The sequence below is a fragment of the Pleurodeles waltl genome, chromosome 4_1 (genome assembly GCF_031143425.1).
Source record: "Pleurodeles waltl isolate 20211129_DDA chromosome 4_1, aPleWal1.hap1.20221129, whole genome shotgun sequence".
In the NCBI taxonomy this organism is placed as follows: domain Eukaryota; kingdom Metazoa; phylum Chordata; class Amphibia; order Caudata; family Salamandridae; genus Pleurodeles; species Pleurodeles waltl.
Genome location: NC_090442.1, coordinates 148,984,351 through 149,009,501, shown reverse-complemented (window position 1 = coordinate 149,009,501; position 25,151 = coordinate 148,984,351). Strand labels below are relative to the sequence as shown.

General features: G+C 41.8%; 1 long non-coding RNA gene across 1 annotated transcript; it reads left to right on the top strand.

The window, feature by feature from the left end:
- Nucleotides 1-8,572: 8,572 nt before the first annotated feature.
- LOC138288488 (uncharacterized) lies at nt 8,573-21,917 on the top strand. Its single transcript, XR_011202411.1, has 3 exons — nt 8,573-8,707; nt 12,429-12,474; nt 21,131-21,917. It is a non-coding gene; the product is annotated as an uncharacterized lncRNA (long non-coding RNA).
- Nucleotides 21,918-25,151: the final 3,234 nt, after the last annotated feature.

The window sequence follows — 25,151 nt, the reverse complement described above, 5'->3', positions numbered from 1 at the left end:
CCTGTTGGCGGTCTTACCGCCGCTTCTCCGCTGTCCGCCAGGGTCGTAATGACCCCCTCTGTGTTCATTTGACAATAATGGGTGGAGAACTGTTAGGGTCCATCAAAACTTCCAAATCTTTTTAATGCCACCAACTTAATATGCTATCTCCATTTTTTTACACATACATTTTCCCTGTAGTTTACTGTTGATCATATTCAATCAGACCTAAAACAATACCCATGCAGTTCTATAGGTTCTCCCCCATATGCACAAGGAGAGGTATCAGGTTTCATCAACTTGACTTTGTTCTTGAGTTCATCATTATAAAACATGTTAGAAATTATGGTGATCTTAGCTCCAGAATCAAATAATACATCGGTCTTTTTCCCCTCTACTAAGATAAAATCTAATGGACCAGTAAGAGGGCTATCTCCCACTTGAAGGACTATTTGTCCACACACAAAATCAGAATTTTCAGCCTTAATATCATCACTTTCACTGACCTCATTTATACCCAATTTAGATTTTTTTAATCTACAGCCAGCAGCAAAATGACCCTTCTTTTGCAATATAGACAGATACCATTGAGTGCTGGCCAAACTTTGTCGTTGCCAAAGTGTCCCTCTTTGCCACACCTATGACAGTTTAAAAAAAAATAACTTGCCCACTATATCCACGTGACATATGTTTTTAAAAACTTTTCACCTCTTAAACTAAACTTACATCCTTACTCATGTCCCTTCTCATAATCTCTACACACTTCACAGAACGTTCTATCTTTTTATCCACAGCTATGACTTAATCTAATTTAGGATCATCATGTAACCATAGTTCATCACGCACTTTCTCTATATTACATCCCAACATGAACTGGTCTCAAATTCTTTCATCAAGTGAAGTTCCACACTTACAGGAAGACACCAATCGCCTTAAATCAATTATGTAATTCTCTACAGTTTCTCCTTTATTTTGTACTCTCTTGCCAAAATAATATCTCTCTAAAATGGTGCTGCCTTTTGGTAAATAATGCAAATCAAGTTTCCTAATGCAAGTTCCATAAACATTTAAGTCTAGTGCCTCACTGTCTGGTACATCATGAAGATGATTGAATACTTCCTGACCTTCCGACCCAAGACAGTGAAGAAGTAATGCAGACCTTCTCTCAGCACTCAATGATGTGCCACATACTCTGGAGTACCTTTCAAAAACTTTTTTCCACTTGTTCCATTTAATAGGAGGATCCCCACTTGTTGTCAAGAAAAAATGGTGGAGTTGTAACATTCTGCATTTTATTTGTGGTATTAGCGATAATAACATTAACGACAATAGATGAATAGGGAGATATAGCAAACAATATAAGAGATGAAACACAACAAAAATTGAGATAATATGACACCGTTAATAAAATTTGAAATCTTGCCAGGAGATAAGGAGATGTGGTGTGTGAAAATGGTGAATGTGTCACCAAAAACACACCAAATGAAGCTTGAGGTTTATCCACTGAGCTCAATCCATAATATGATACACTTGAAATGGTGTGTGTATCACTGAAAATACCTCTGCTCAATAGGTATTTTATTGTAGAACTAAAAAACAATATGGCTTCTACGAGAAACCTTTTGTTTGTGCCTCCAGAATTCGGTAGCTAGTGTTGGACGTTTTTCACAGCTGTATCACGTGGTCCAGGCAACACATAAGCCGACCCGCGCCTCCATCAGAGGCGCAGCGTGAGGAGCAAGAGTATAGTGTGATGCAGCGCGTTCACACATGCGAGGCAAAGCGCAAGCTCTACATCTCAAGTTATTAGAAATTAATCGGATTGCAGAAAATTAAGTCTGCCTGGCTCCCTCGCAGCCAGTATACCACCGCCGAAGACCTCAAACGACCCGAGATCGTCACGATGTCGAAGAACAACGTCCGGAACCACGTCCTGCCCTTCACTGCAATGTTGGGATGTGAAGCGTCATGAGATTCGCTAACCCGCTCATTGTCAGTGTTAAAAAGGTTCGTAATATGAAGAACCCCACCGAGTAGGTACGTGCATTGAATGTTTAATAAAGTAACTTGGATATTCACATCCCATCCATCTGGCTCCTTTCATACCCATCCGGCTACCATTTCAAACCATCACATTCACCTCTGGAATTATCATACACCCACATTCTGCAGCAGGAGCCAGTGTTCCATTTCCTTTACCACAATACATATAAAATACATATACTATCAAACATGAATATATAACACAATATCATATTGAGATCGTAATATGGCAGACGGAATAATCATCATATTTGTGAAGGAATATTCCATTCACCAAGATCGTAATCAGGCCCTTGGCTTGGTCGTCTACGCAGATGAAGACACCGGTGCCAACCCAAATTTCACATCCATGCTGGAACGTCTACAATAGCACAATATCTCAAGAAGTGAAAACTAACAATGCAGGGAAAGTGCGTCACTATTACCTCCAAGGACACTTAGAAAAGCCACTCAGCACTGTACTAATTTTTAGAAATACCCAAACAGGAGCACAGCTAACAAGAAATAAGAATAGAACAATCTCTAACATAATAAAACCTAAAATATCCAAACTAAACAAATGTATAAAATGCTAGAAGCAAGGTGAGACTAACATCCAGACCTACTTGAAACATTAGCCAGAACCATACTGTAAAACCTCACCAGAAAAGAAATCTAACTTGAACCTTGTTTAAACAAATTAAACAAAAAAACCTAAGCAATTTTATAAATATTACATTATCAAACATGTTTTCTCATTTTGAATAAGAATATAAAATGAACCTTAATCTTAAAATGATAAAAATGATCATGATTACTATGTATAAAAAAGCACTTTCGTCAAATGAAACAACTAACAGATAGGAAAACAAAGCATACATACATCAGCAACAGTATGTACTGTAACACAATAACATTGCACATAATTGCAAACTAGAAAAATATAAGCAAGCACAATACAAATAAATATTCCCACCTAACAAACAAATAAAGAAAAGATAGAATTTTGCATGATTTTGGAGTTGAAGCCCTTAAAAGACAATAAGGCATCCTAACACAATATAATTGATAAAAAATTGGTAACACATATAGCCTTGAAAAATGCAAAACTACAACTAAAAATATGACCCTTTCAAAACAACCAAATAGAAACTAGAGGAGCCATCCAACTGAAAAACAATAAAAATTCAAACACCACTCTAGGGAAACTACAACCCCCCCCAAAAAATAAAAGAAACAGTTGTTTAAAAAATCCCAATTTTTTGTGTAAAACAAAATCAATGTATCCACCAAGCAAAAACTGAAATTTGACTTAAAACAACCTGTCAAATGAAACACCGGAAAGCACACCCTCCAAACAAACACCAACATAAATACTAACTCACAACTCAAAATATCTAAAATAGTCAAAAATATAGCATACTTTTTAACACTAAGGGCCTCATTACGAGTGTGGCGGTCTATAGACCACACTCATGGAGGCAATCTGGACCACCGCCAATGCAGCAGTCTGACCGCTACATTACAACTCTGGCAGTCAGACCGCCAGCGAACCACCAGAATCTTGGGTCCTGGCAGTCTGGTGGTGACAGAGATCCTAATCCACCAGCAAGTAGTGCTGCCTGGAGGATTATGACCTCGTTCTCCGCCAGCGGTTTCATGGTCGTAACACCGCTATGAGAAGGCTGGCAGAGAACAGGTGCAGGGGGCCACAGGAGGGCCCATGCACTGACCATATACTTTGCATGGGCCCACCTGGCCAGCAGCCTTGCAATGTTCACTGTCTGCAAAGCAGACAGTGAACATTGCGAGGGTGCTAGTGCACCCTGCAGGCTACAGCATTGCTGCCAGCTTGATTATGAGCCAGAGACAATGCTGTAGCCTGTTTCCCGCTAGGCTAGCAGGCAGAAACTTAGGTTTCTGCCCACCGACCTAGCTGGAAACCCATAATAGCTCTGGCGGGGAGGTCGTCGCGTAGGCGATGGCCACCCTGTCAGGAGTTTGGCGGACTGAGTTTTCTGTCTGCCAAACTCATAACGGGGCCCTAAAACTATGTATACTATAAAACAGAGTTAGTCTGACTGTATGCACCCCTAACAACTGTATCAGAGACCCACACTAACTATAACCTAAAAACACCTAAATATGTAAACAATAACCTTACTAACCATAACCTACCTCCTCCCAGATGTACTAGAGTTTGAAATTAGAATAAAATGAAACTTATCTTCACTGGAAAACACAGGAGAACAGCAGTGATGAACTGCTAACCACCAAAGCTGCTGGTGCCCAAAATGGATGAAAAAAGACCACAAAATAAAGGGAGCAAAAATAAAAGGGGCAGAATAACGTAAATAGAAATAGACTTTATTACTTTACAAATCAATACACTATATAAATAGTAGTAATGTATTCAATTTATAAAAACATGTTTGAAATATAAATGTAAAAAATGTAATTTTATGCAAAAACTGCATTACAATTAGCTTGTACAAAATGCAAACATATAGATTTAATACTGTATGAAAACAAATTGAGGTGGCATAGGAATCTGACACATTCCCAGACTTGCAAATCTGGGAATGCATCAGATATCTTTCGATTCCATGGGCGTTGCCTGGGAACCCAAAGCAACAACCATGGAACACAGTGTTATGCTTGGCAGAGGTCATATTTACAAGGCTGTGAAAAGCCACGCAAGATGGCTTTGTGTGGTCTTGTAAATATGGGCTGGCACACAGAGCCACTGGAGAGTCAAAAAATTGACGCTCCGGTGGCGCAGCGTGCTGGTAGGGCCTTGTAAATGAGGCCCTTAGTATTGTTATGATTACAAACTTGCAAGATGTGCATTTAAAACACATGTATTACTTTCAGTAAAAATTGTTACAAAACACTGTACTTTTGTAGAAATAAAAAAGTTTAACAATAGGTAATGTGAAAAAATACAAGCAATGTTTATATTGTTACAAAATAAAACCAAATTCTAGGAACTTCAAACTAACCAGTTAAATACAAATTGTAAAATATTTATGTGAGCTACATTCAGTTTTCCCACTCCAATCTTCACCACATTAGGAAAAAGTTTAAATTTGAGGGAAAAGGTGGCTCGATTTACTATCCCAGTCCAAACAACCCACACTGAGAAAAGAGTTGGACTTTGGGGGTGGGATCAGATTTACAATTCTTAACCCATTCGTACCCAAATTGGGGAAAGTGTTGGAATTTGAGGGGATTACATTTACTATTTCTCAAACCTCAACTACATTTGGCAAAGCATTGTTCTTTGAATGGGAGTTTGATTCACTATTCCCATTCCAAATCTAGTTACAGGGGAGAAAATGTAGAACTTTGGGGGGGTCAGATTTACTATTTCAACTGTGACGGTAACCACATTAGGCTTTAAAGAGGTTGAAAAGAACTATTCCCACTAAAACCTTAACCACATTGGGGAAAGGGTTAATTAGGAAAGACTCCTTTAATGGTCATTATCCAATCTTGGGCATATTCTATTTAAAATTAAACACACAATTTAACTTTTAGACTGAGATGAACCCAATTTCGTATAAATGACAAATATCTAAGACATTTATACTTACAAACTACATTGAATAAGCAACAAATGAAAAATTACTTAAAAGCAAAAATTATTTAAAAATGTACATCATGTGAAATATCAAAAGTAACAATTTAAATATTTTAAAATCTTATGGTTAAGAATATTAAAAAATATTCAAAACATTATTTCAAAAACCTAAATTAAAACAAATATTTACCTCTATACAAAGCATATTCAATAATTAGTTGGAAAAAAAAAAACACACTGCAAATTTAAAAAGTGAACAATACAAATTAACTTATGAAAAGCACAGACAATCTGCATAGAAAGAAAGTTTTAAAATAAAGGTTAAATAAAATAGTAAACCACTTTCTATGCAATTCTCCAACTAATCCTAACCCAACAACCTGCTTCTAAAACATTTAAAATCAAAATAATATACCTAATAAAAAATATTATGAAATGACACAATAAAAGACTGATAGAAAGATAAAATAAACAACATTAAGTACATCAATATCTTAAAACTCAATATTAAAAGCAATTATATAAAAAAATCAGAAGAAAAACAATATTCTTGATGATATTTTTGAAATTATATTAAAGGCCCTGCACCAAAAGCAATAGTTTCAAAATAGGTCAATTTTTATGAAGCTCAGTCTGATGCTATGGGCCAGATGTGTAACCCATTGCAAACTGGTTAGTCACCATTGAAATTGCCTTTTTTATGTACAAAAGCCCATTTACAGAGAAAATCTAGTAAATCAAATACATTTTGACTCATTAATTACGAATGCAAATAGCAATTTTTTGATTGTGACTCTGAATTAAAACAAATTGTTATTAAGATGCCAGTTTTCACATCCTATTCACCAAGAAATGAAAGTAGATGGTAAGCAGGTGTGAACAATAAAAGGAGACAGAGACTTTATCACAATGGCAGTCCTCAATGCTATAGTGGTGAGAATGTGAATTTTGAGAAGTCTAACAAAAAAGATGGAGCAGAACAAAGAGGGTATTTAGATAACATGACACACTTTTTGAACAGAGGAGAAAATATATTACAAAGTATAGGATAAACAGGCAATTGTTACTGGACATAATACATGAATTAAACCCAATTTTCAATCAAAAAAACTATGTGCCTGATTACGAACCTGGCGGTCACTAGACTGTCAGATTCACGGATGATGGTCGGACAACCGCCAATGCAGTGGTCCAAGCGCCATATTACAACCCTGGCGGTCGGGCCACCTTGGGACCATCAGCTCTTCCAGGATCAGGGATCTTGGTGGTCTGGTAGTAGTGGAGGTCCTAATCTACCATGGAAGCACTGCATGCAACCCTACCCTGTGGATTTCAACCTCGTTCTTCATCAGCCTTTTCATGGCAGTAGCTCAGGTTTCCACCTGCTGACCTAGCAGGAAAGCCATAATAACTCTGGCCGGGGCAGCGGCCACCCTGTCGGGAGTTTGGCGGACAGAGTTTTCCATCTGCCAAATTCAAAATCACACCCTATGTGTGGTCTGACTTTACCTTCACATGTAAAGGTCATATGTCCCTCACATCTATTGACCTCAGAAAACTGCCAGGGTATAGTTGCAGTATTGGGAAGAATAGCACAAAGTGGTCCCTTACAGTGTTTACATTTTTCCTTAAATAATTTTTTGATGGACACATCTTCAAACAGCTTTGCACAGATCTAACAGTACTTGCAGGGCACCAAGGCTAACTTTTATTGCCTACTACGCTTTCCAAAAATCACTAGTTGTATTGGTGGAACACATCCATTATTATGTCCTCCTTCAGGTACAGAATACCTTTACAGAAACAGTAAAAATCTGCATTCATTGGTATATAACTCAGAGTGCCTTATTGCAGATTTGGTGACCCATTACCCTGGCAGTACACAAGATTTCTTCTGACATTGTGGCCGCAATGATCATTTGGTAAGAGGTGACTTTCAAGATGGGTTTCTATTAGATAAGTTATAAAAATCAACTTCCAGAATATTGCTAATATTAACATAACTCACATAGGAAATATTTGATGATTTTTCCCCTAGGAGAAAGGCACAAGCAATTAGGCCATGGCTCCTTACACCATACTTAAATCCACAACAGCATGGGAGCGCAGATACAACATTGCTCAAGTTTGGCAGGTGGTCTTACTCCATCACAAACGTGACGGATAACTTGTCAGCCGTATTACAATCCCATTATGTCCTATGGGATTTGCAACAAAGCAAATGGGATATCTTTCACATTTGTGACAGAGTTACCCGTCTGCCAAACTTTAAGGGCCTCATTATGAGGTTGGCAGGCTGACTGTTGGCCCACTAGCCCTGTGGTTAGGAGACCACCACGGAGCTGGCCTTCTCCCCCACAGACCAATTACAAGGTTTACACTGGGCTGATGGTTGGGAACCTCAGAAATCTGAGGTTTCTGCTGGTCAGCCCAGTGTAATCCATGCAGTACCATTAGCCTCAGCTCCTCATGGAGCCGAGGCCAATGCTGTCGCACAGAAGGTGCTCCCAGTGTGCATTCCAAGGGTGCTGGGCAGGAGGGCCCCTACACTGTCCATGATATGGTCCTGGGCAGTGCAGAGGCCATCCTGTATCCCCCAGCAATGGCTTTCTGACAGACTTTTCCTGGTGCAGTCCTCGCTATTAAAAGGCTGGTGGAAACTGAACTCAGTTGATCATGGCTGATCATGAGTCCGACCGTCACCATGCCATCGGGAACCAGGGTCCTGGTGGTGGCGGTGGTACGACCGCCAGTCGTAATGTAGGGATCGGACTGCCAGAAGTACGGCAGTCTGACCGCGCTGCGAGGCTGGCAGTCTCAAGATCACCAGCCTCATAATGAGGCCCTAAATCAGGCCCATAATCTTTTGTTAAATGTGCCTTTAGACTACTCAAGGCAGAGGTTTAAAGCTCTCAAATATGTACCTGAGACTTGATGCTAAATAACTGTCTATTGTTATTTTCTGCATGACATCACAACTAGGCTTGGATTACTCATACATCCAGATAATGATGAATCACAGGATGAAGTTCTCCCCCTTCTGTCTCAACCTCAAATTTGGATGTCTATAGAGCAACAGAAGGAGGGACATCCAGAGCAAATACAACAAACAACACTTTCTATGTAAGTTAAATACACTATGACTCATATATAAAAATGTAACATACTTTCAATATACTAACCGAGTTATGATTATTCATAGATTATACATCATAAGCCGAAGTAATTCGGACCTAGGAATCATAATATTATATAAATTTATAATGAAACTTGTGAAAAATATTGTCCTAATTATTACAATTTGTTGATGTTTTATTTTTTTAACAGACATAGCACTCCCTCTACGTCTTTCAGCCTGTCCTTACTGGAGTTCTCTCTTCTACTGATATTTTTCCTGTTCCGTCTCTTTCAGTTCTATGACTTCTGTACTAATATGACAGGACCTTTCAGGCACAGGAACACTGCTGAGGCTTGAGGCCTCCTCATTTACGAGGCTATGTGCGCTCCCAATCAGCTACATGAGCTGTTTGTAACTCCTCTAATTTATATGTTGCTTGCACCAGGGCTGTAGCTACATAACCACTAAAGTGACCCATCTTAAACCGTAGGTAATAGTTTGCCTTGATAGTTCATCTGTGGCAGAGGCAAGTTAGTCCACAGATCTTGCAAGCCCTAATAGCCTACCAGGGTTGCTATATCTCTGACTCTGTGTATCATTATCATCATGGAGCGATGTGTATAGTGCAGTTACTGCCTCTGTCATAGCCTCGAGTAATGACATCCATGAATGTACCTCTGATCTGGACTGAAAACCTCGCCTTCCTATTACACAAATGTCTGTAAAAAATGCTAACAGCATGTACCCTCCAAAATGTAAATTCTTGCATTGATGTTATGACCCCATGATGCTCTATTCAACGTATGAAACTTGCCCTAGAAGCAGCTCTAAGCCTTATTTGCATTTGCTGTTGAAATCAAGTAACCATTGGTGTATGTGGCCTTGCACATTCTGTTGATAGTGATGAAAACACTCTTGCTCTATTGAGGACTCTTGGTGACAGGTGTTCATGTGAAGTGGTAAATGATGGGGTTATAGATGTTGTGGTTCCTGACCTTCCTACAGCTCCTCCCTCATCTGAAAGCCCAGAACATCTTCCTCTTGCTACTGTCTTACTGTGAGATATGTTCGAAAAGCCACTGCTTACCTCTTGGATATATTGCAAAAATGAATTCTTAAAGTTTAAAAAAAAAATAGTATTTCATTATTTCAAAATAAAGTATATAATTGCTAGCTACATCTAGCTGCAATTTATTTTTAATAATATGTTTAGTACTTCACTCTTACACATCTAACAAAAAAACTACATCTCCCAAAATGCAATATCTTAGTTACATGAATGAAATGAATGGAAGCATTATCGATATTAGAATATGTGAGCACTGTGTCAATATTTCTTAAGATAAGACACATAGGGAGTCATTACGAGTGCGGCAGTCTTAAGACTGCCATTTTACAACCATCCATGCTACAGGTGGAATAACAGATGTAAAAGTAATTTGCCTAGGACCACAAGATGGTTTTACAGCGTTGCTTCTAGTACCCAAAGCTTCAAACCCCGGTCTCTAGCTTACTGTGTCAGCAACTTGACCACTATTCCAACCGTCTCCATTCTTCAAGGCTGAGCCATTAAAAACATGTGACTTCCAAAAACAAAGACCCAAGGTGCCTGGTGCATTATAACAGCTGTAGTGGCTCTTTGAGTCACACCCCACACGAATGGGAAATAGAGATTGTTTAAATGTATATGTGTGCTTTGAACTGTCTTCATGACAGAATTCGGGGTCTACGTAGTAGTGAAGGTTTGCATATGCAAACATTTAGGCCTTTATTTACGGGGTTTTGGAGAAGGGCAGCATCGCAAGGCATCTTGCTGCTCTGTCATATGCCAAAGTGTCATATGCCAAAGTGTAATGGAAGGAATGCACCGTATTTATGCTATACAGTGAATTCCTGTCCTTTCCCCCTGGGCTGGCACCATTTTGGCAGCCCATCCACAATGCAGGCACCAGGCTTAATTTGTAAATAAAAATGTACCAGTGCACTCATGCGGCTGCTGCAATTAAAGGTGCAAGCATGGAATACTGAGGCAGCGTAATCCTGAAGCCATCTCGGGCCTCTCCAATCCATTTAAAGCCACTCCCTGCCCCTTCAGTTCACTCTTGCAGCTTTTTCCCATTGTGAGGCTTTGTCGTTTTTCAATACCTCTGTCTTTCCCATATGTGTCTTTTGCTCACAGTAAATGCTTGAGGCAGAAAAATAAGGGAAGCAACAAGCACAAATTAAGCACAGGCAGGCACCTTGCACCATGGCGCAAGGGTGCCTGCGTTGCATGCAGGATTGTTTTTGTGCAGGAAGGGGCACCTTCTCTGCACAAAAACAATTCCAAGAGGAGTTTTCCTCTTTTGTTGTGTGCTGCACAATGCAACGCACATGGAAAAAGGAAAAAACGAGGTGAAATAAAAATATTTCTCCTCATTATGCCTCACCTCAAGGTTTTAGCGCTTCCCCAGGTATACGTGATTAAGTAAATCTGGGGCAGCATCAAAATTCATGGGTGTTGCATGGGAAAACCCACTACACCTCCCATATAATGGCTCCCTAGCGCAGAGTGAGGCAACACAGCAACTTGCTCTGCCTTGCCTTACTCCATACCTATGAGGCCCTTCTCTTTCCAATAATAAGAGGTTCCTGCAAAAGACAGACCTGAAGCTAACAGCATCTCATCTTCTTACCAACGTCCAAGGTTGGCAATGCAAGCATTCATGACAGCATTTACGTAAAATATATTTACAATTAATATCAGTTCAAATTATTTGCACATTTAATGGTTAATCTGAAAATTTATTGGAATTTGGCATTTGTTATTCTGAGATCTGCTGTCTAAACACTGTTCTGCTAATCTTTTGGTGTTTCACCTCGACTTCACGATTTTTTTAATCTGAAAAAATATGCATTCTGACAATTATATTTCACTTTTGTTTTGTTAGTGTTCACCTCCAAATAGGGTCGCTTTTTACTGCAGATGTTGTACTTATAACCTGAGTGTCGCTTTTTACTGTCACTTTACGGCTTGGCTTGATCCCCATTTTAAGTAATTGCTAAGCATTTTTGGGGATATTTCTGGCAGTGCACGATTGACACTAAAACTACTCTCTGAAAGTTCACAGCAGTTTGGTGAGACACAAAACAGCCAGCTTTTTAAAGGCTTACAAAGTGTGAAATCTGCATAAATACCATGTAAAAATGGCCATGAATAATTATTTTAAATTCCTTAACAGTGAATTACACAACAATAAACCAATAGATTAAAAAGGGGTAGCTGAAAGCCACTACAAACAAATGGGTAGATAGATAGATAGATTTCTATTTATAAAATATATATCTCTCAAAAGCACAATCTTTTATATCTCTGGATAATGTTGTCTAATTCCACAAATAGAATTAACAATAGACACCACCACCAACTGCAGGTTATGAAGCAAAATATGCCTCGACTTGGGTGCATCCGCCTGAAAGTGACTAAAATAGGAAAAATGTTCCATGAAAGACTCCAGTTGTCCATTTTTTTGGATGAGATGGATGCAACTATGGTATTTTGAGGATTGCTTGAAAGTAAGTGCATCCTTGATTAAAATAAGATAGCCACTGAATATATTTAACATGTTGGTGTAGATGTGGGTTGTGAAATTGTTGAATAACTTCTACTATTTTGAAAATGTCTTCATTTGAAAAGAAAAGAGATGGTGGCACAATCAGCAATTTAATAAATGTTCTCCTATTCAGGCACAGTTTGAAGAAACAGACCTCCACAAAACAGAACAAACCTCAGGTAATAATATTAATCACTATACTTAACATATAAGGTCCTTATTTGGAGCTAGGCCGACAGGGTCCCACACCTTCCAAAGGTGCTGATGTATCCTGTTTGTGAAACTGTAATTTGGGCCACTATACTTTGAGTTGGGCGAACTGTTGTGTTGCTGCTGGGTGAGCCTCCACTGGCACCACCAGAGGAAACAGAGCAAAGGCCCCATGGGCATAGGTCTATGGGTCTTAGTACCTCAGACCATCCACGCTTTTTACGGCACAAATACTCATCTACCTTTTTGTTGCTCCTGAAAATCAGGAAAGTGTAGTGATTCAAAGCACAAAAACAACCCCCACACGTTGGGAGAAAACTACAAGCATGACAGGAACATTTGTTTTTTGCTACAAACAAAAACTTTGCTGTGGAGAAACATTGAACATGGCAGTGATGTCATATATTATGTCATAGAACATGTCATCAGTGATGTAATACTTTCGTCATAAGCAGTGCATGGCGGGGGTCACAAGTTATAGTTAGCTCTGCTAACTGTAATTGGTAAATTTCTGTGTTTTGTTAGTTCAAATGTTAATGTTGACACTGATATGATCACCTATTTATAACATGACTTTAACCTTTGAGTTTTTCAGTGAATTTAAACGTTTTTTTTCAAACAAAAACAGATCTTTTCTATCACACATAACTATAGTGTTACTTTAACCTTTGTGTTTTTTAAGGAATTTCTAGGGTTTTCTTAATGTGAAGTAATATTTTATCACCATACATAAAGCCAACCCCCTGCCTGTAAGTGTCGTAGAGTGTGGGGAGGGACTGGCCTCTCAGCTGACACCTTTGTCTTGGATGATGGGTATGCATAGAAGGGTGTGGGGAGGAACTGGTCACTGCTGAGACCTCCTTGCTGGATAATGGGTGTGCATAGTAGGGACTGGCCTCTCCACTGAGACCTCTGTCTTTGATGACACATGTGCCTGGTAGTGTATGTGGAGGGACTAGCCTCTCTGCTGAGATCTCTGTCTTCGATTACCACTTTGAGTAGAAGGGTATAAGGTGGGATTGACCTCTCTGCTGATACATCAAACGTCTGAGTTCTAGGGTGTGAGGAGTGACTAGCATACCTGCTGACATCCCTCCCATGGATGATGGATGTGTGTAGTAGAGTGTGAGGAGGGACTGCTCTCTCCACTGAGAGCTTTCTCTTAGATGACAAGTGTGCATTGGTAGGGTGTGGGGAGGGACTTGCCTCTCCACTGAGACCTCTCTTGGATGATGGATGTGCACAGTAGGATGTGGGGAGATACTGGCCTCTACACTGAGACCTCTCCCCAAGGTTACAGGTGAGCATAGTGTGGTGCAGAGAGGGAGTGGCTTTTTAAGAGAGACCTCTCTCAGAAATGTGCTGTAGGGTTTGGGGAGTGACAGTCTCCTCCGTTGAGACCTCTCTCTTGGATGATGGGTGTGCATGGTAAGGTTTGAGGAGAGACTGACCTCTCCACTAAGAACTCTCCCACAAGGTCACACGTGTTAATAGCAGGGTGTAGACAGGGAGTAGCCTTTTTATATGAGATCTCTCTCTTGGTTAACAGGTGTGCATAGTAGGGTGTGGGGAGGGACTGGCCTTTCCACTGATACCCCTCTCTAAGATGACGTGTGGATAGTAGAGCATGAGGGTGACCTCTATGCTAAGATCTCTCTCTTGGATGACAAAAGTGCATAGTAGGTCTTGGAGAGGGATTGACCCCTCTGCTGAGGCCTCTATCTTGGATGATGGGTGTGCATAGTAGGGTGTGGGCAGAGATTGGCCTCTCTGCCGAGCCCTCTCTCAAAGATTAAAGGTGAGCATAGCTGGGTGTAGAGAGGGAGTTGTCTTTTATGTGAGACCTCTCTCTTGGATTACGGGTCTGCTTAGTAAGGTGTGGGGAGTAACTGACCTCTCCACTGAGACCCCTCTCATGGATAACAGATATGCATAGTAGGGTTTGAGGAGGTACTGGCCTCTATGCTGAAACCTCTGTCTTGGATGAAGTGCATAGTAGGGCTTGGGGAGGAACTGCCACCTCTGCTGAGACCTCTCTCTTGGATTAGGGTGTGGAAAGAGAGTAGCCTCTCCACTGAAACTTCTCTTTGGGATGATGAGTATGCATAATAGGGTGTGGAGGGACTGGCAGTCTGCTGTCATTAATCTCTCTATTAACACTTCTCTGCAAGATGATAACCATGCTTAGTAGTATGTGGGGAGGAACCAGCCTCTCAGCTGAGTTACCTCTCTTGGTTGATGGGTGTTCGTCATAGGGTGTGGGGAGAGACTGACCTTTCCCCAGGGTTACAGGTGTGCATAGTAGGGGCTAGAGAGGAAGTGGCTTTTTATGTTAGACCTCTCACTTGGATGATGTGTGTACACAGTAGGGTCAGGGATGGGACTGGCTTCTTCACTGACATAATTCTCTTGGATGATGACTGTGCGAAGTAGGGTGTGGGGAGAGACCAGCCTCCACACTGAGACCTCTCTCTTGGACAACAGAAATACATAGTGAGGTTTGGGAAGGGAATTTCCTCTCTGCTGAGATGTCTGTCTTGGATGAAGGGTGTGTGCAGTAGGGTGAGGGGAGAGACTGGCCTCTATGCTGAGACCTCTCCCCAAAGTTACAGGTATGCAAAGCAGGGTGTGAAGAGGGGAGGGTCATTTTATATGAGACCTCTGTCTTGGATGGCAGGTGTGCATAGTAATGTGTGGGGAGTAACTGGCTTCTTCTCTGTGACCTCTCTTAGATGACTTATTGGAAAACAGAAGTGTGTAGTAGGGTTTGGGAAGGGAGTGGCTTCTCTGCTGAGACTTCTCTTGGATGACAGAAGTGCTTAGTAGGGAGTGGAGCAAGACTATCCCCTCCTTTGAAACCTCTCTCTAGGATGATGGGTGTGTGTAATAGGGTAAGTGGAGGGACTGACCTCTCTGCTGACAGCTTTCCCCAGGGTGTTGGGTGCACATAGTAAGATGTGGGGAGAGACTAACCTCTCTACAAATACCCCTCCACAGGGTGATAACCGTGTGCAGTGGTCTGTGCGGTGGAACTAGCCTCTCCACTAACACATCTCTCTTGGATGATGGGTGTACATAGTAGGAGCTGGAAAGGGACTGGCCTCTCCACTGAGACCCCTGTCTCAGATAATGGGTGTGCATAGTGGGGTGTGGGGAGTGAGTAGCCTCTCCAATGAGACCCCTGTCTTGGAAGATGGGTGCCAATAGTAGTGTTTAGGAGTGACTAGCCCCTCCATTGATACCTCTCTCTTGGATGATGGGTGTACCTAGTAGTGTGTGTGGAGGGACTGGCCTCTCTGCTGATAGCTGTGTTGGATGTATGTAGTAGGGTGTGGGGAGGGACTAACTTATCCACTAACACCCATCCATAGGGTGGTCACCATGTGTAAAAATGGGTGGGGCGGAACTAGTCTCTCTGCTGAGACGTCTCTCTCGGATGGCAAGTGTGCGTGGTAGGCTGTGAGGACAGACTAGCCTCCATGCTGACAGCTATCCCCATGACATTGCGTGTATGTCGTAGAGTATGGCTCACACCTCTTCCCAAAACATTAGGCATGAATACTAAGCTTTGATAAACAAATACGACCTCAAGTAAGACTGTTTTCTACAGCAACAAATGTGCATACCAGCGTGATTCTGAGATTGCCTACAACTTTCAACTTTTCACGATCCTTCGAGAGTCTGGCAAGATCTAAAGAACTTTTTAGAAATCAATTTACATTGCATTCATCAGAGTGCTTATGCCTTACTGACGTCCTCTCAATACCTGGGGGGATAATATGCCTTTCTCCTACTATAGTGTATTGAGAAGTCATCTGCTCCTTTTTACTTTTCACAATCCAGTGAAAGCCCCACAAGACCGCAACCCTTATTGAAAAGAATATGCATTTATTTCCATCACAGTAGTTATGCCTTACAGACCTCCTGCCAAAATCTAGGGAGACAGGATGCTTATCTCATTCCCCCTTATATAGCTTTTTACTTAATTCCCACAACACCAGCAATTTTTCACAGTAAACAGCAATGCCAGACATTTTATTTCTAAACCTCTACCAGCCATCGAGTCACAGCGCTCACTCCCATGGGTCTCACTGGAGTCCCTCGCTGGCACAGGAGCAAGAAGGCTTGCATGAAGAATGGACATACGGCTCTATTTTTGGAATTGTGCTCTTCTGGACCTCTCACGAGAGTCTTGCAGAGCCAACCATACAGATATACAAATATATTTTAACATTAATTTCTCAAAAACTACTGAGTTGATTTACACCAAATCACAAAAAGCACAATCAGTGGCCCAAGACCTAGCTTCCTGCCACATGCAGCATACTTCCATTCAGAGGTCTGTGTGCAATGCATGCATTTAGACAGGACTGTGTTAAAACCCAGTCAGTTGGTGTAACTAGTTCAGGGCTGCAGGTGATCCGTTCTTGAGTATTTCCACTATTTAACCAGCAATGTAGCAAACCTACCAGTATAATTGCTCCATCCCATATCTATGTGTGCCAGTTCAACAGATAAGTAAATATAATTGTAATGTGTTTCTTTACATCCAAGTTTAGAGAGTCATTGTATCTATCATACCTCAGAAGCCAGTGAAGTTATTAGGATAGGAAATGCCGCCAAATGTTTTCAGAGCTTTGAGATTCATCATTCAGATTGTAAATTATTTTATTGTTTGAGGCCATTATAATTTCAGAGTAGTTTCCTTCGTATGCCAATGGTAGAGGGCATTTCCATATTCTCAGAGTTCAAATAATACCAACAGCCAGCAATATTTACAGCCATCTTCTCATATGCTCAGTTATCCCTGGAATAATTGACATGCCATGAATCAGAACTAATGAGACTGATAAGACAAGACAAATTGCAGTTAATGGTTTGATAGCTTCCTAGAGTTTGTTCCAGTATACGGTCATAGAAGTGCTAGATCAAAGAACATGAATTATATTGCAATGGGCCTACACTCATATTCCGCAGTTTTAGTTTTTGTGGAGAACTGCTTTGTGTAGTCTAAAAGGTGATCAGTGCCAAAGGTGTCATACCTTCAAAGCTTTACATGTCTGTACTTCTCTCAGTCCTGTATTGTGCAGTGACATCAAATCAGACCAATCCTCATCTGAGTAATGTAAATCATTTTGTAACTTATCTTTAAGTCCTCGCTCTGCGGAGGGTGACTACATGGTTTGAATAAGTGTGCCATAATGCCTTTAGGCCAGTCCCTTAATGGGACTCCATCTTCTGAGACAGGAAGAAATCAGGGCAATTTGTAATTCAGAATAAATTTGGCATTTAGTGTCAAGGATATTTCCATTTCTGGGCATCTGGCAGACTGTAATCCCTCTACAAGTCAGCAAGTGATTTAATCCAGTTTCTTTGTAGCTGAACATGACCCTCCAGTAAAAAGCACAGAGTTGCACCATAATGGGGTACTGTTATAAAAAAAAGTGCACCTTCATTCAGTGTTTTATGGACTGAGTGACATATCAAAAACATTGCAAGTTGTCTTCGTCAGGCTGGGTCTTAAGTCTACTGTGTAGTTTGCCTATTCTTTTAAAATGGGATAGGAGAGGTTGGCTCTAAATTTTGGCCTATGTGTGTTAGTGGTGAATACAGTCATGTAAGAAATCTGCACAATTCCTCATAATATGTCTGCAAGCCTCAAAATGCTGTCAGCATATAGCTTTCACATTCTCATTCTCAACTTGAAGGCATCCCATATATATATATATATATATATATATATATATATACATATATATATATATATATATATATATATATATATATATATATATATATATAATATATACATGCTTGATCAATTTCTCAGTTGCAAATATGAGAGAACGAGGAATCTTAAAAGTGATAATTCCAATGACATAGTTGAAGCTGAGTGCCACCTCCATCTTTATGAATCTACAGTGGCAGATGAAGATCTTTCCATCTAGTGAAGTCCATTGTAGTTGTGTCAACCAAAAGTATTAAGGTATATTGGACCATTAGGCTGGAGTTTAGCAAGAACCCTAGGCATTGTCTTTTTGCAATGATCAGTTTGAAGAAGTAGCCTCTTACTGAAGTCTTAGTTGTATTATTAGAAAGGGGCATGGCCTCAATCTTGTACCAGTTTATAATGATTCCTGGGAATCTAAAGACATGAGCCTTTATGTTGATCAGGTGGGTAAAAAAGGAGTCAGGCTTTGTTAGAGTCTGGAGTATGTTATCATCATAAACCATCAATTTCAAAGGGCCAGTTTAAGTGAGGATGTCTTGGACGTGTGGAGAATGTCCAATAGCTGCCTTCAAGGGCCAAATAGAAATAGGGGAGATAAGGGATAACTCTGGCATGATTGTCTGTGAATTGTGAATAAGTCCAAACAGAAATTCTAAACTTTGTGGACTGTTATACCCATCATGCTCTGTCCAGGAAACCTCGTCTTAGACCATCCTGATCATTGCTGTGAAAAAGTAATCCCTCTTACTGCATGTAAAGAGAGTACCAGTGTGTCTTCTTAGTTATTTCTTGTCTTCCACAGGAGGTGAAGAAGGAGCATAGACAGATTATAGATAACCTATCTTGAACAAAGCCCACTTGTGGGCCATGTAATGGACTGTATATTAATCTAGTAGCCAATAACTTGGTTAATATAAGTATTTATACAGGCGATAGGTCTCGGAATAGAACACAAATGTGGATGTGAGTAAGGGAGACAGAGGGAAGACAAATCTGCTGTGGCACCTTATCTACTGGATTCCAACAGATAGGTCTAAACGTTAGTCAGTGTACATCCCACAGGAGAAAGGTTTTTTATTCGTTTTACAAAGTCATACCTGCACCACATATAAGTATTATTACTTACAAATTCTTGTTCCAGGTGCACAATAACTTAGTATAATATCCATGGGCAAGTCTAACGTTTCCAGCTGTGCAATACTTTACTAAAAATCAGTACAACTCATAAACACATGGCTCCAGTTACAAATGTTCAAGTAACAATATTTTCTAATGGTCTTAGAGGTGGGTATCGCTGCTGTGTAACTTTTATCATGTCCCTCGTCTACATTTTCGTGCACCTCAATTATTAGTCCTTTTATTATCATTGTTGGGGATTAAGGTGGACAATCATTGGATTTCACTTCCACTTTAACCACAATCATGTCCCCTGCTCTCTGAGCTGTCTGAATGTGTCTGCCTCAGCTTGTGCCCACAGTTTAATGTCCAGGAGCCATTCCCCCATACTCGTCCACCCTTTTTCCCCAGTATCAGCATAGGTCAACAAATCTGCAGGTATATTTGGAGAGTTTTGGTCTGGGGAACTGACACACCAAACACACCTGTGTAATTTATTTTATAGGTTTCTCAATTATATCCCAAAATATCACCACCATTGTGCTCCAACAATTTCTCAAAATATGCAAATGTCCAAACTATGGGGCTTATTATGACTTCGGCAGATGGAAAAGCCTGTCCGCCGAAGTCCTGACAGTAAGGTTGCCACCAGTGTGGCAGCCTCCCCGCCAGGCCCATTACGAGATTCCCGCAGGGCCATCAGGATAGAAACTCAGTTTCCGCCCGCTGGCCCAGCAGGAAACGGCCTACAGCAGTGTCTCTGGCTTGTAATAGAGCCGGCAGCAATGCTGTAGTGTGTAGGGTGTACCAGCACCCATCACAATGTTACCAGCACCCATCGCAATGTTCACTGTCTGCAAAACAGACAGTGAACATTGTAACGGGGCTGGCCAGAGGGACCCCTGCACTGCCTGTGGCAAGTGCATAGGCAGTGCAGGGGTCCCCCTGAGGCCCCCAGTACCCTGTCTCCGCCAGCCTTTTAATGGCGGTGTTACCGCCATGAAATTGCTGGTGCAGAAGGGGGTCGTAATCCCCACCACCACCAGGCCGACCTTAAATCGTAATCTGGCAGTCCTGGCGGTCCGACCGCGGTGCTCCCACTGTGGTTTTAACATGCCACTCGACCGCCATTTTGGCGGTGGTCTGACTGCCACTGCGACAACCAGAGTCGTAATCAGGCCCTATGTGACTGAAATCAACAGTATCTGTGCCATACTGTGGACACTTGGAAGATGTTCCAGCATACGTTCAACTGATGTGCTGAGGCAATAAATAGGTTTGGTTCATATAATTATATTGAGCATACTTAAATCGTGGGTGACATGAGACTGTCTGTACATATTTTAATGAACGCACCCACTTGCCATCCCTAAAGGGGTTGATAAAGCTGGACATCTCATACTGCTCGCTAACACCACTGTCACATGTATAGCAATGAAACAGTGCAATTTAGACTACAGCAAAAGTCTTCTGTAAATAAAAGCTATGTTAAACATTATTTTTCTAAATAAAATTAATTTTCCAAACTGGCAAAGAAGAAAAGATTGCAAAACTATGTAATATGGAGTATAATGCAATGTATATTTCCACTGAGTTAGCTAGCTTACTTTCTTGCAGGAGAGGTAGGAACTCTAAACTATGTAGATAGTATTGTTGTATTTCTACCGTCAGAAAAACAAAGATCAAGTGTATTTGTTGTCACTTAGTAGAAAATGTCTAAAGACCGAGAATATAGATTGAATATTTTAACATGAAGATGACTATTCTCTGCTTTACAGGTGCTCAACTCAGCTACTAACCTAGAGGATCCATTGCTGTGTGAACCTGCCATCCTATCTGCATTTTTATTCTTCACTCCATTTCCCCTTTCCCCTTTGGTCTCTAAGTCAAGCTCCTATGATGAAACAGAGAAGATAATGGAATACCCCAAAAAGCAGGGTGTAAAGGTCTTTGTTGGTGATAATCCTGTGGTGTTGTGGCGTTCTGCCAGCAGCCGAGGCCATGTGAAGCAGGCGGAACACGTGCTCCAGTAGGAGTGAAAAGGACCACAGGAGGAACCGCAGAGGCACTGGTGGGCTGCTGCAGTCCCTAAGCTTATGAGAAAATGTACATAAAGTTAATCATACACCATAGCTGCTAGGCATCTGTTTATCTTTATTATGTTGCCATGTGCTCGACAAACCTCCTGAACTTTGATGATTGACCTTGTGCTCGCAGCCTTGGGCTGCAATCTGCTTATCGCTGCCATATTACTTTGTCCAATTACAGTTCCGAGAATTGTCGTGCTTAATCAGTAACTGCCAGAACAAGTTTGTACAGGTCGTTGCCACCTCCTGCCAGCTGCATCTGTACCTTCTCCCACCACACGTGTATCCCTGAAATATTCTGAAGACCGCAGAGGACCTTGAATACGATAGGGGTGGAGTTGTCCTCTGACAAAGCAGTTTTGTGTGTATATAAGGTTGGGTGCCCCAGAGTGAAGGGGCAGCCTCCGTAGGATAGTCACTTGACTGTCCTGGGACTCTGTATTAGCTCGAGCTATAATTCATGTAATAAACTTCTCTTTATTCCTCCAGTTGGTGACTCCGTCTGATTTGTGAACTCTCTGCTAAATTGACCCTGAGGACATAAAGGGTGTCCCTCCACCGCTGGGAAGGAGACCCCGGGTGGGGGTCTATTCTTTCCTGGTTCCTCAGTTGGCACCCAAACAGGGACCCGAGGCAGGCATCCAGGGGACCGACCAGGTGACGGAGGACTCACGATTGGATTTCCAAGGGAGGCGCCCCACACCAGATTCTGAGCTTTGTTCTCTGTCGTGGACCTGAGGATCTCCACTGTGTGTCTTCCAGCCGGCTCGACTTCTCCTGGCGCTGTCTGAATTCGGGTCTCTGTTTTCTGTGAACTACTGGAGTCCCCAACTGTCGGACCATAACAGAAGTGTCAGGGAAGGACGGGAGTTGAAAGATTCCTGTCTAAAAATAGGTCTGTGAGCATTGTACGGTTTCTATCGCTCTTTGCAAAGATCAACGTCAGTGGTGAGACTGACCTCAGTTGCCATTTAAGTATATAGGAAGCAAAAGGCATATTTGCCACTCATTTGGTGTATTCAAACCACTGGTGTAAGATTTTTTCTTTTTTTTTTAAATACTGAAAGAATGCCAGCGTTCAGTTATTTCAGGAAACTGTGTTGTTGTCTTTGCAGTAGGGACTCCCGCCTGGAGGAAACATGCCCCGCTCCTCCGGCCGGGACTCCAAATTATGATATATATGTTAAATATGGCATAGGTCCGATTATCTGGTCTGATATATGGAGAAAAAGAACCAAAGGTAGTTCTGATTTGCAATGGCCTATTCACAGGACATTTGATAAAGATAAATTAGACTATTTACTTGAACATTTGTTTGTAACAAAAAGTAGACCAGGGATGTTTGATTCATTACGGACTTGGCAGAAAGAAGCAGACCAAAGACGTAGGAAGGCAGAGAAAGAATTACAGAGACATAAGACCAGGACGGTGACTGAAAAGGTATATGACTCTGACGTAGCTGAACATCAACAGAAAATTTTAGAACATGACCGAAGGCTTCACTTACAAACTGATAAGTGTTACCCTTCCAGGACAGTAGTGGATAAGCCAAAAGAGGAAGACCCCCTTTTAAACGATATGTTAGATAAACCCCCGTTATATACTCCACCAATATATCCTACACTACATCCTCAACCTGCACCAGGTGACCCTATTGTGCCACCCCCAGTTGGATCTCAGGCGAGTGCTCTGCCACCCACCACCACCCCTCCTGTCACCAGACCTATAGAGGATACACCCCGCCCGACTGTACCCACCCCTCGACTGGCCCCCGTTTGGCCCACCCCTGACTCCTGTTTGGACACCACACATACCCCCCGTCCCATGACCCCGCGAAAGCGCACCCTGCGCGGACACTTGTTCTCTAATTCACAAGAGGAAGATGTCATTGAAGAAATGACACGGAGGTGGATGACTAATTGGAATGACTATGGGGTCAGGGACATTGTCCACACTATGAAACAATGGGATAGTTTAGTTCAGTTACATGCAGCCACCCTTATGTGCAACATTATAATACAAGAATATGAGGATGATGGTTCCTCAACTCCCCCGGGACTGGTGGACCTCCGAAAACGCGCCTCTACTGGGCTGCCGTTTGGTTCTGGTCTACATGATTATGTTGTTACTCTTCTTGTATATAGGGACCGCCTATGGACATGTAGCCCTTCTATAAGGGCATCCATGTTTCCCATGAGAGAGGTTCCGCCGGTTTGTCGAGAACCGGTGACGGATGACGCTGGCCAAGTTATTACCGCGGGGCATTTTCAACAAATGTGGGTACACACCCCATGGAAAAGATCTGAAACATATACCCTAAAAGCTGCCTTACCTGACCCCGTAAGAACCCTGCAGGATATTATAAAGAATTGCAACAAATTCTTGAATCATGTACTATGACGTTGTCCGATATTGACATGTTAATGGCAGCAGTAGTCCCGCAGGAAGTATGGTCAAAAATACGGAGGCACGACCATGCTGAACTAGGGGGCACGTGGGACCAATTGCAAGCAGCAGAAAGAGACAGGGTTGGGGGAGCAAACCAGACCCACTTATATTGTCTCTCCCACTGCGTATTTTGGATTTAATGAAGACCATACTTGCACCACACAGGATAAATTGGGATAAATTGGACACCTGTAAACAGAAAAAGGACGAGGGTGTTTCAGACTTTTATACAAGGTTTGAGGGTGTCTTTTCTGATTACAGCGGCCAAGACATGACCACTGAAGGGGGGATAAGACTCTTTGTTGACAAATTCGTGGACAATTTATTACCAGACATAAAGGGAAAATTGAAATTGTGTGAAAGTACGTGGCCAGTCTCTACTGCCACTGGAATACTGACAATGGCCCAATATTATGAGAACAGGAAGATAGAAGAACAAGAAAAGAACGAGAAAAAAACGAAGGAGTTAAAAACGAAGGTGTTATTTCAGCAGGCCTACCCTCAGCCCCGTCAACAGCAGTCCAGATCAAGGTCACAAGGACCTCCCAATGACAGAAGGCAGTCCCAACGCCCTCCCCGTTCTTCCCTCTCCTACAATCAGTGCGCCTATTGCAAGCAGGAGGGCCACTGGAAGAGTGACTGCCCCAATAAGGACAACTCCACAGGCCGCCCCATGCCCCCACCGCAACAGGACTACAGACCACACGGTAGGTCTGGTCCTGCAGACAGACCCCGCCAGCAGGCCCCTTCACGGTCCCACAGTACCCCCCCGCCCGAATTATTTTGATGCTTCATCCCTGCGTCAATATTTTAATGACGATTATGATGCATATGAAGGTCAGGGGTCCTCCTTTGACTAGGACAGCCTTCGACAGAGGGGGGTGGGACCAGTTTCTATTCCTGTTAGGCAGAATGGCCCTCACATTGAGGTACAATTAGACGGTACATGATTTTTTGGTAGATACTGGGGCCACCAAAAGTTCTGTTAAACAGGAAGAGGTCCAAGGGGTCCCTCTGTCTGGCAATATTAACGTCTCTATGGGTTTTTCTGGTGTTCTGGTGGCTAACCCCGTCTCCCAGCCACTGCATGTTGCTATAGGTCCTTACACCATTAGCTCCCCTCTCATTCTTACTTCGGCCTATAGTGAGAATTTATTGGGTTTGGACTTATTAAAGAAATTGTACGCCACCATTTATTGCTCTCCGGATGGAGTTCATGTCACTCTAGGTCCAAATATTTCCCCGTCACAATTTTTGTCAAAAC